The following is a 10,738-nucleotide window of genomic DNA, read 5'->3' as shown; positions in this document are numbered from 1 at the left end:
AATGGGAGAATTTATGCCCAGGGCAGGAGGTGGTGGGTGGGTTCAATTCACCAAGGTAATCCTGTTGGACAGGAACACCTCACACTCTTCTAACCCTTTACAGACTTTGCTTTGATGAGAGGCCTAGGAAGAGTGTCATGCCCCTTCCTTGGCTTGGGGAAGTCTGGACCTGTGTAGGGGCGTGGGGTGAGGTGGGGTCGGTGTGCATTGTGCCAGGGTGTATAGCTCAGAGGATGTGTGCTGTGAGGTGTCTGTGACTGTGGTCCTGGAACTGTGGGCATAGGATGTGTGAGAGAACAAGTGAGTGTGTATGGGAATGTGGTGGTGAGGTGCGTGCAGGGTGTTTGTGTAGTGTCTTTGTGTGTTTGGAGGCTGAGTGGTGGGCTGCTGGTGGGGGGGGAGGTGTGTGTATCTGTGGTACAACCCATGGGGTTGGGGGACAGAGAAGGGTGGAGCAGCAGTGGCCTGGGCTCTGGGGGGCCAGCATCCCTGGTGTTAAGGCTCAGAAAACAATACCCACAAAGATGGTACTTTGACATGCCGAACTGAAGAAGCAGCCTCCCGGTCTCTCTGACCTACCTCCCACAAAAGCCCCTGTCTCTCCCAAAGCACAGGATGAGGCTGTCTTCTGAAGCTCCCATATCAAACTGGAAACTGGACTCCCAAGCAGGAATAGAATTGCCTTCGATCCCTTTCCTGAAATTTCATTAATCAGAGGAGATGAAAACTCCTACCACAGAGGAAGAGACTGATCAGTAAACACCATATCTAGAGCCCAAACTGTGTTTCAAACTATTGTTTGTTCTCTGGTCCCATTCAGTTTCCGAAGAGAATCATTCACAAGATAATGCTTGCCTCCTGGGTCCATTCATCCCCCACCATAAAATTATTTATGCCTATAACCCCATGTCTCCTTCCACTATAAAGAAGGGTTTACAAGCACCTGGACCTCTCTGGGTTATTGGGTAATCATTCTCCCGCCACTCCTCTGTGCTATGCATGTTAAATAACATCCGTTTGCCTCTTTTTTCTATTAATCTGCTTTTTGTCAGCTCTCTTTCTACAAACCTTCAGAGGGTGAAGGAGGAAGTTTTTCTTCTTTGCCCCTACACTGGCAACTGGGACTTCACTTTCCCAGCTGGTAGCTGGGGCCTTAGAGAGGACCCCACAACTGGAAGTCATCACAGCTCTTCCCCCACCCTGCTGGCCTGTGGGGGATGCTGTTGCATCTTCAGCTCCCCTCTGACTGTGGTCTCTCTGTTTTGAAGGCCTAGCCTCAAGCCCCATCCCCACTCTCTTTCCTACTACCAAGAGCAGACACCAAAATATTTCTGCGTTTCCTCTGGAAAAATCCTGGGAGGTCTGTTTATGGCTGTAGCAAAGCGGCACACATCTGTGCACAGTTGAGCTGGGACAGCTGGAAACTCAGGCACTGGAGTTTGCTGGAATTCAGAGCGCGTTGGTGCACACAGTGCCTGCCCCCCACCTACCCACCCAATGTGCCTCCCCATCTCTGCATGAGTATCCCACCAGAGTCAGTTCTTGTTTCTATAAATAACCCTTCCCTGGCCCCTGCACAAACACACTCACATATGCAGACACACTCCTGCACACAGTCGATTTCAGCAGGACACACAGAGACAGAGACAGGGACACATGGCACATAGATATGCCAGCACCTTCAGAGAACAAACTCAAGCATGGTTCCTTAGTTCTAGGGGCCCACAGATACACACAGGCACCCTCCCGCTCCACTGGGGCACACCCTTGACCTGTCACCCACCAGTAACACCTACATACATCAGCAGACACGCAGGACAACGCATGCTGACTCAGCACACCCACACATAAACATGCAGCACACACAGAAGGTGTGAGTCATCTCCAGCCACCTACAGAAACCCACTCCCAGCCAGTTGGGGCCCGCCACCTAACCTCAGGCAAGGACTACCCTCCACTGGGAGACCTGGGGACTCCTGAGCCTGGGAATGTCCCTGTTCTTTCCCATTGCCTGCCCTGTCCCTGACCCTGGCTGCCCTCTCAACTCTACCATGGGCCCCTCTGTCAGGCAGGCCAGGAACCTGAGTTCCCCCAGTCCTGACCTGCCTCTTCCCTGCCTTCTGTTCCTGTACCACACATCTTTCCAGAAGCCTAGAAAGCTCTAGGGCTACGTATCTCATGGCCCTCCCCGCTGCCAGAAACTCCTCTGTCCCAGCGGCTGACACCCCTTCTGCCTCCCTCAATCCTTCAGGGCTGCTCTTGGATCTGAAGTCTCTTCTTCCTCAGCCCCAAGCCCCCCAGATTCCCGCAAGGCTCCCTGATGGGGAAAGAAATATATTCTTTAGGACAGATCGGGGAGGAGCAGGCAGACGAAGGGAGACAGGAAGAAGGGGAGAGAGAAAGTGAAAGGGAACAAAACGAACAGATATTTCCTCGGGCCCAGGAAGGAAGGAGGGGCAGATTGAGTGCAGCTGTAGAATGCCCAGGGCAGCAGGTGTCTGTGGGGAGCAGGGACAGAGCTGGGCCACCTCAGTCCTCCTTGCTTTGCTGGGCACCCATTTTAAGGGCTTGCCTGGCCCACATGAGGACAAAGCCTCTCTAGCAATGTATCGCAAACTCCTGATCTTCTCAGGCCGGACCAGGATTCTCCAGGGCTCTTGGAGTGGGGAGTTCTAGGCCTCCTCTTTAGCCCCCTCCATCCATAATTTCCAACCTCAAAAGCCCTCCCAATCCCCCTTGGGGCTCTTCCTCTGGATAGCAGCCCAGTCTGCATGCAGCCCCTGCCTCCCCTCAGCTCTTCCCACCCCCTGCTTCTTTCCAAGCTGGAACATCGCAGCTATTCTCAGCTTTCTGTCCATATTCTATGGTCATTCATGGAATTTTTTAACCCAATCTTGGGTTACGAACACCCTCCAAACTCTACTGGAAGCCTCAAAGCATTTTCCTTCGTATTTATGAGATCTGGGGCATGTTTCTTTAAGTCTTTGCACCTTGGTTTCCTCAATGTAACATGGAAACACCCAGCTACTAGCATGGCTGTGAGCTTGGTCTCTGCCGAGCACCCAGCCCAGGGCCTGATATTTAGCAAGGGGCCCTTGATAAACGTAAATTCCCTTCTCCTTCCCCCACTTTTCCCTTTTACTTTGCTACACACTATTTAAGCCAGGGGAGATCAAACTGACCCCATTGCCCTGGGACAAAGGAATGATGGCCTCAATTCAAGAGCAAAGTACAGGAGTTTTTGATTAACTCATAAACACTCCCGACTTCCAGCAGCCCAGCTGCTGTGGGGTGGGGTGGGGAAGGGAGGGGAAGTTGTTGAGGGGACATGCAGGAAAGAGATTAGGAAATTCAGAACAGGAGGACACAAGGGCAGGGGAATGCTGAGGCCAAGGCCCTCTCCCACCACCTGCCTCCTGCGGGAGTGTTTCCACAGCTCAGGGGCAGAGCCATTTGGAGGTCCTGCACCCGCTCTGCCCATGCCTGTCCTCCAGGCTCCGTGAGAAGGTTGGACTCCTTCTGGGACTTCAGGGTCTTGGATGCTCCCCTCCTCTGTTCCCGCCTCCCTCCCCCCAGTCCTGGGATGTGTCAAATGTGTGTTTTCTCCTGGACTCAGCTGAAGCAAGGTCAGCCCAGCTTTCGAGGGGAGGAGCTTCCACACTGTAGGTCAGTGCTCCCACGGACCAGGGACTTGACCAGAGACCAGAGAGCACAGGGTGGGGTGTGGGGTGGGAGGACAGAGTGCAGGGAGCACTGCGCTCCCTTCAGAATCCCAGGGGTGCTCACATTCAGAGGGTCTCCTAGGAATCACAGAGCCCCCCTCTGCCTCCATGCCAAAGGAATCCCAACTCATCCCAGGAAGAAGCCCAAATCTTTGTGCCATGGGGACCAAACATTCCACATGGTGGCTGTCCTTATGGTTTGTATGGTCGTTCTGATTTCTAAAGCGAACCTTTCCCACATATCTAATGGTTCCTGTAGGTTCCAAGGAGTTAGTCATGACATCAAGTAAGCAGTTTGTTTCCCCTGAGGATGAGCCAAATTTTGGGAAGATTCTCAGCTGCCCGTCTCCACCCTCCTTCATCCTACTCACCACCCCGACCCTGTCTTCCTCCTCACCCAGACACGTGGGAAAATGCCCTGTTAGCCCTTCCAGTCATGTGAATGAGGCCACGATTCAAAGGCAGTGGGCAAGAAGGAGGCCACAGGGAGTGGCCAGAAAGAACCAGCCCTTTGTGCTAGACAGGGGTCCTTGGGGGATGAGTGCATTTTTGGCGTATTTAGAAAGATTTCTTTTTTATAATGAGCAGCAGAGGAGGAAAGGGGAGGGAGGGAGAGGCAGAGAGGCCAAGGCAGGACTTGGGAAAAGAGGCTGGAGCAGTGGTGAGGGCTGGGAAGGGAGGTTACAATAGCGAAAGGAGAAACAGGCAGCAGCCAAAGGGTAAGAAGTGGGGACAGAGAGGGAGAAGCAGGATGGTTCTTAAGACAGATGGAGATAGTGATGACACAGGTGACTTCCACCACGCCCAGCTAATTTTTGTATTTTTAGTAGAGACAGGATTTCACCATGTTGGCCAGACTCATCTCAAAATCCTGACCTCAGGTGATCCTCCTGCCTCAGCCTCCCAAAGTGCTGAGATTATAGGCATGAGCCACCATGCCCGGCTGTCATTCTGATTTCTGACCTAAATCTTTTCTGCATATCTCATAGCCAGAGTTCTGGTTGGCGGCCCAGGAAACACCTCTCCTCCTCAGTCCTTTGTAGAGTAGATATCAATGATGGCTCTCCGGAGCCTCCATTCTCTCCCCAGCCTATTTTCCACTTGGCGTGCTGCATGGTGAGTCCTCCATTCACAGGCTTGTTTTTCCCAGGCACTGCCTTTACTGGCTTCAGAAAGCCTGACACCTGGCCCTGGCTGGAATACTCAGGTTCGTGTATTTACAAACATGGTTAGAGCATCAGCTCTGTGCCTGGAGTGTGCAAAGACCTGGGGAACCAGACATAGTCCCTCTCTCATGGAGCTAACCTAGCTGGGGAAATGGATGAGCGAATCAATGATTATACTGCGTGATGATGGGGATGATGGCAGGAGCCATGGAACACAGTGGGGCTCTAGAGTGAGAGGTCTAGGGAGGTGGGGGAGGGGGTGGCAAATCCAGGAGGGCCTCTTGGAGGACATGGGGACATACTGAGTCCTGAAGAGAGATCCTCAATCTCTATCAAATTCTAGTGGGTTCAGGCTTGCTAGTCTCCTTTCCCCACTCTTACTACCCATTTTTGGGAAAAATAACAACAATTCATCAATCATTAATTCATCAGAAAAATACTTATTGCCTACGTAACATGCCAGTCATTGTGCTAGTGGCTAGAAATTCAACAATGGTGAAGACCTAGTCACTGCCTCCCTGAAGCTTCTGGCCAAGTGAGAGAGCTGACAAGCAGGCAAGCAAAGAGCCCCTGGAGACCACATGCAGTCTGTGCCAGGGCTCTCTGAGTGCACAGAACCCCCTGTGAGGATCCAGCCCTCTCACTTGACACTCCGTCCCTGAACCCGAGGAAGAGGAGCCATCCTTGCCATTTTACAGAGGCTGCTGGCTTGTCCAAGGTTCTAGGGCAAGTACCTAGGGGACCCGCCTCCTCTCCTCAGTTCTCAGACTCGAAGCCCCTGCCCTTGTGTCCTCCTAGCCTGCTCTTGCAGGAGAGAGGCTGAATGAAGGTGGGCTTGTTGCCTGGGGGCTGACTACTCAGGAGCAGGCTTCTGGGTGACCCTGCAGAAAGTTGGAACAATGTCCTTCCTCCCAGGCTACAGGTCAAAGATCTGGTTCCCTTGCTTCTCTGGCTTCTTCCACTAGGTGGGGCTGTGGAAAAGGCTGGGAAGGTCAAGGGCCCCTGGAGTACTCTAGGCCCCTGGGCTTAGCCTGGCAGAATGGTCCTCCTTTACTTCCTACCTTCTCCCTCCTCCCGCCACATCCTCCCCAGCCTCCTCACCTTCCACCTCCTGCTCCTTCTCCTCCTCATCATCTTTCCTGCGTCGTCCTCTTCTCCTTCCCCATTACTTCTCTTTCTCCAGTTTTCTTCCTCTTCCTCCTCTCCCCTTCCCTTCCTTTCCATTTTCTCCCCCACCTCCCCTCTTCCCTCCTCCTCTTTCTCCTTTTCTCCTACGAACTAATTGCTTAAGGGGTGAAGACCAGGTCGACTTGTGAAAACCCTGATCCATCGCCATGGTGATGCTAATTCAAACTGAGTTCAAAGGAAATTGTTCCAGTTAAAACTAACAAGCTGGAGCTGGGGGCCCCAGGAAGGACCAGTGCCAGGAGAAGCAAGCCCTGCACCCAGAAAACTAGCAAAAACAAGCCCACGGGTCGCTTACACTCCACCCCTCTGTGCCCTCTCTGCAACCTTCAGATGGGCCCAACTAAAAGGGAACCTGAGAGGTCATTGCAGGGAGCCCCCTGCCTCCAGGCCAGCTCCACCCAAGCCACTTCAAACAACTGAGCGGCCTGCACCTCCTCTGTGGTGAAGCCCTCTATTATCGTCACTGCACAGTCTCCCTTATGCTAGGGTGCTGAGCTTTAAGCACCCATGGTTTTGGAGACTTCTTCACAGTTTACACAAACACTTCCCATTGTTTGCTAATACGTGTAAATTTGAAAGTACCAAGAGGAAAGGAACAAGAATGACTGAGGCACCTGCTCCCTACCTGGGTGCTGTCCTAAGACTTCACACAACCCACTAATCCCATTATTATCTCCACTTGGTGAGTTTCCAAGGACGAGAAAGCTCCCAGTGGAAGAAACTGCTTAGAGCTTGATTTGAGCTCCATTAAATCAGGCTGGTTTAGTTTGACCTCCACTAGGTCAGGAATGACAGGGTAGGCCTTGAATTGGGGGGAGATGGCTCAAAACTGGAAAGAGGAAGGGTCTTGGTTCCAAAGTTTAAGTGAGTTGTCTTCTGTGCTTTGAGTTAACGCGATCGCACTTCCTTCCCTGGCCCCCGTAGCATCCTGCCTGCACCAATTCCCAGCTCAGCACAGGCCACTTTCAGTCCAGTGACTGAAGATGGTTCCTCTCCATTATATGGGCAAGGACCATGATTTCTTTGTCTGTAACCCAGGACCTGGCTCAGAGTGGGCTTTGGATGTTGATTACATGTCTGAATGCTGAATGCTGAATGCTGAATGGAAACACTAGTCCCTTGGGAGCTGGAAGATCTGAGGTCCCCCAGGTCAAGAGAACCCCAGAAGCCCGGTTTGGTGAGCTTAGTCTAATGGATGCACCTGAGGGTGGCAGGAGGAGAATGTCCTGGAGAACCTTGTGGTGCTGATGTGGTGGCAGGGGCCAGCTGGGGGACCCTCTTCCTTAGCATCTCTCACCTCTGCCTCACTCCCTCTCAGTATCCCTTTTTTGGTTGTTGTTTTAAATCCTGAGATATCTAGTGATCCTTCCAGGTACTAACGAGACACTAGTCTAGCAGCAAAAGAAATTCCTTGAAGGCGAAGACCATGTCTGAGCTTCTATGGTGACCCCGCAATACAAAGGGCAGTGCTACAGAGCTCCTGGGAGAGCATCACAGGTACATGAGTGAGTGATCTGGGGTCAAAGTGCAGTGCTACAGAGATCATGGGAGAGCTTCAGGTACATGAGTGAGTGATCTGGGGTCTGGGCGCCCATAGGAGGGGCTCCGGGAGCCTGCAGATCTGGTCTTTCCTCAGATGTGCAGTGAGACCTTGGGAAATCTCCTTGCCTCTTTGTTCCTGGGTTACTTCACGCGTAACAGAGGATGCTCATGGATGAGCCATCCTTCTCCCCCAGACACATCAAGAGCAGAGTCATGCAGCTATGACGCGTGATCGCAGCTCCTCCAGCATCAAGGACCTCAGCACCTCCCTCCCCTCCAGGGATGGGGACCTCTGGTGGTGACTGAGGTACATGCCTGACTCTCTGGGACCATCCGCTGCCCCTCCGTCCCCTCATTTCCACCCCCCCATCACCCGCCCCTCCAGAGTTAGATGTGTCTGGATGACTGAGGTGAAATCCAGCCAGAAGGGAGGAAGTGACTCAGCCCTGGTTGGGGTGGGGGCACTGGAGAAGGCCCAGGGCCAGCCTCCCACTGCCAGGACAGCTTGCGCTGCTTTGTACTCAACCCCAGCCTTTCATCCCAGCATCTTAAAGCCCCTTTCAAGCTGGAAGCAGTCCTGGGAGCTGGGTCATTGTCTCAATTAACAGGAGAAAGCTGGGGCCCAGGCTGGGTGGAGGCAACTTTCCCCTGAATTAGGCCTTGAGTCAGATGCCCAGGAAACCCAGGACGTCCTCGCAAGCCAATGCCCCCAGGCTCCTGCCCCAAGCTCTGGGCTGCAGGAGCCTGTTGCAGAGGAAGTGAGAGCTGTGTCCTTGCCTGTCACTCCCTGCAGAGGAGATCAGGGTCCTGCACAGGACCCCAAGGGTGTATCAGCTGGGCTGGAATTTCCCAGAGGGCCATTCAGTGGGTCCTCCTGACATTGTTGTTACTTGTGGGGATCCTGCATAGGCTGTGCATGTCCAAGGGGAGAAAGGGGAACAAGGTGAGTGAACAGAGTCTAGTAATAGACCCAGCCAGCCTTGGGGACCCCGAGCTGTTACAGCCAGCACACACCACTGAGTTTCTCTCCCTGTCACTGTTAAAATACTCATCTGGGCCGGGCACGGTGGCTCACGCCTGTAATCCCAGCAGTTTGGGAGGCCGAGGCAGGCGTTCGAGACCAGCCTGACCAACATGGGGAAACCCTGTCTCTACTAAAAATACAAAATTAGCTGGGTGTGGTGGCACATGCCTGTAATCCCAGCTACTCGGGAGGCTGAAGCAGGAGAATTGCTTGAACCTGGGAGGCGGAGGTTGCGGTGAGCTGAGATTGTGCCATTGCACTCCAGCCTGGGCAACAAGAGCGAAACTCCATCTCAAAAAAAAAAAAAAAAAATCTGTAAGTCATCTGTAGCCAATCATCTAATAACTGCGTGTACCTGGCCTGAAGCAAACAGATCACAGTTCTAAATCCTGGCTCAATTGCTGCCTGGCTGCGCAATCTTGGGTAATTGCTTTAACTTCTCGGAACTTCAAGTGCCTCGAAGCTCCTTGGCTCAGTGTCTATGATATAGGAGATCCCATCCCCACTAATATTGCATGGAAGATGAGAATTACAGAGCACAGGGGCTGGCGGAAATCTTCTTCACTTCTCTTAAGGAACAATGCACAGAGAAGTCATGGAATGCTTCAGGTCACACAGCCAGGAGTTGGATGCAGGTTGCCATGGAAGAGCCTTCAAAGGATGTCCGTTCCTGCCCTTCTAGGCTTGGATGAGGCAGCTCCCTGCTTGCTGAGTCAGGGAGGAGAAAAGCTGAAATAAGAAGGACTGTGAGGGTCGGGTGTCGTGGGGAAGCTGGGGGCAGAAGAAAATCCAAGATATTGCGCAAAGAAGAGTGGGGGTGGGGGAGGGTCTGATTTCATGAGGCAGCAAGGAGGAGAGGGGCTGGCTCCCCCAACAGAGACTGCCCGCCCCCGTGGTGATGCTCCATGTGATGGGGATCAAAGCTGCCCTGGGAACACGGCAACAGTGCTGGGCCACTAACGCTGGAGCTTCCCCAGGGCCTGCTTGATGTAGCTGCCTCTGTTTCCTTCCCAGCTCATCACCCACGCTTATTTCTGAAGAGGCCTGTTCCAGCCCAATTGCTTTCTGCACGCCTCCAGCTTGGGTTGCTGACTCAGTCCACTGAACTGATGTCCAGGGGCACCTGTGGCTGCAGACTGTCCATCTCATCAATGCCCAGCTTCCCTCTCTGGCCCTTGGTGGCTACCACCATCTCCACCTCCTTTTGTTCTCTTGTAGAGCTCTGGGCTCAGCTCAGCTTATTTGCTCAACAACCTCAGACTCTCAGTTTTGCCCTTGGCCTTGACATTGGTCAGTAAAGTGAGTGCAGTGGGCCTGGCCCTTTCCCCTCCCTGGACCTTTTCAAATCTCAGTTGTGGGTTGACATCTCCAGGCCCTCCACTAGCCTCCCTAACTGTGAGACCCCTCTTTCTCAGCTGCTGTTTCTGCAGTGTGCTGTTGAGAGGCCCAGCTCAGGCCAGAGGGCCCAGGCCTGTCTCAGGTTTACCCATCCACAAGGCATTGGTTCTGGCACAGAAAGAAGCTAAGGGTGAGGAGATCAGCATGGCTGAATGAGGCAACTGAGAGTCCTCTGGGCAAATCTGGAGGAAGCATTAGGGTGGTGATGGGTGGAAAGGATTCTTAAGAGGGAGGGGAAACTGGGCCTGGTATCAAAATCGTAAGGAGAAAAGAATGTGACCTTTCTTCTGGGGTTTGTGAATGCCGGAGAATGGTTTCCTCAATATGACTTCTAAGATGGTTATCTGAGGGTCTCAAACTCTTTCCCCTTAGGGCTTTTCTACCTCCCACTGGGCACATCCCCCAGTCCTCTCTCCTCCAGGCTCTGGCTCAACATTTCACTTGAGCTTTTTGAGGTCTTTGGATGGGTATTAATTCCCTTGCTTCTCAGATGAAAAAAAGGAGACTTAGAGAGATCTGGTGATTTACTCAGAGACTCACAGCAGTAATGTTAGAGCCAGGAAACTAACCAGGTCCACCTGGCTCCAGAGCCTATGCTGGTTCCATTACACCCTCACACAGATGTGTCTGTCGGGGGGAGTGTGTATGTGTGTGCATGCACGTGTGCACATGTGTGTGCGTGCAGTTTCTGTATCGAG

The sequence above is a fragment of the Colobus angolensis genome, unplaced genomic scaffold (assembly GCF_000951035.1).
Source record: "Colobus angolensis palliatus isolate OR3802 unplaced genomic scaffold, Cang.pa_1.0 Scaffold7, whole genome shotgun sequence".
Classification (NCBI taxonomy): Eukaryota; Metazoa; Chordata; class Mammalia; order Primates; family Cercopithecidae; genus Colobus; species Colobus angolensis.
Note: the sequence above shows the minus strand (reverse complement) of the source record.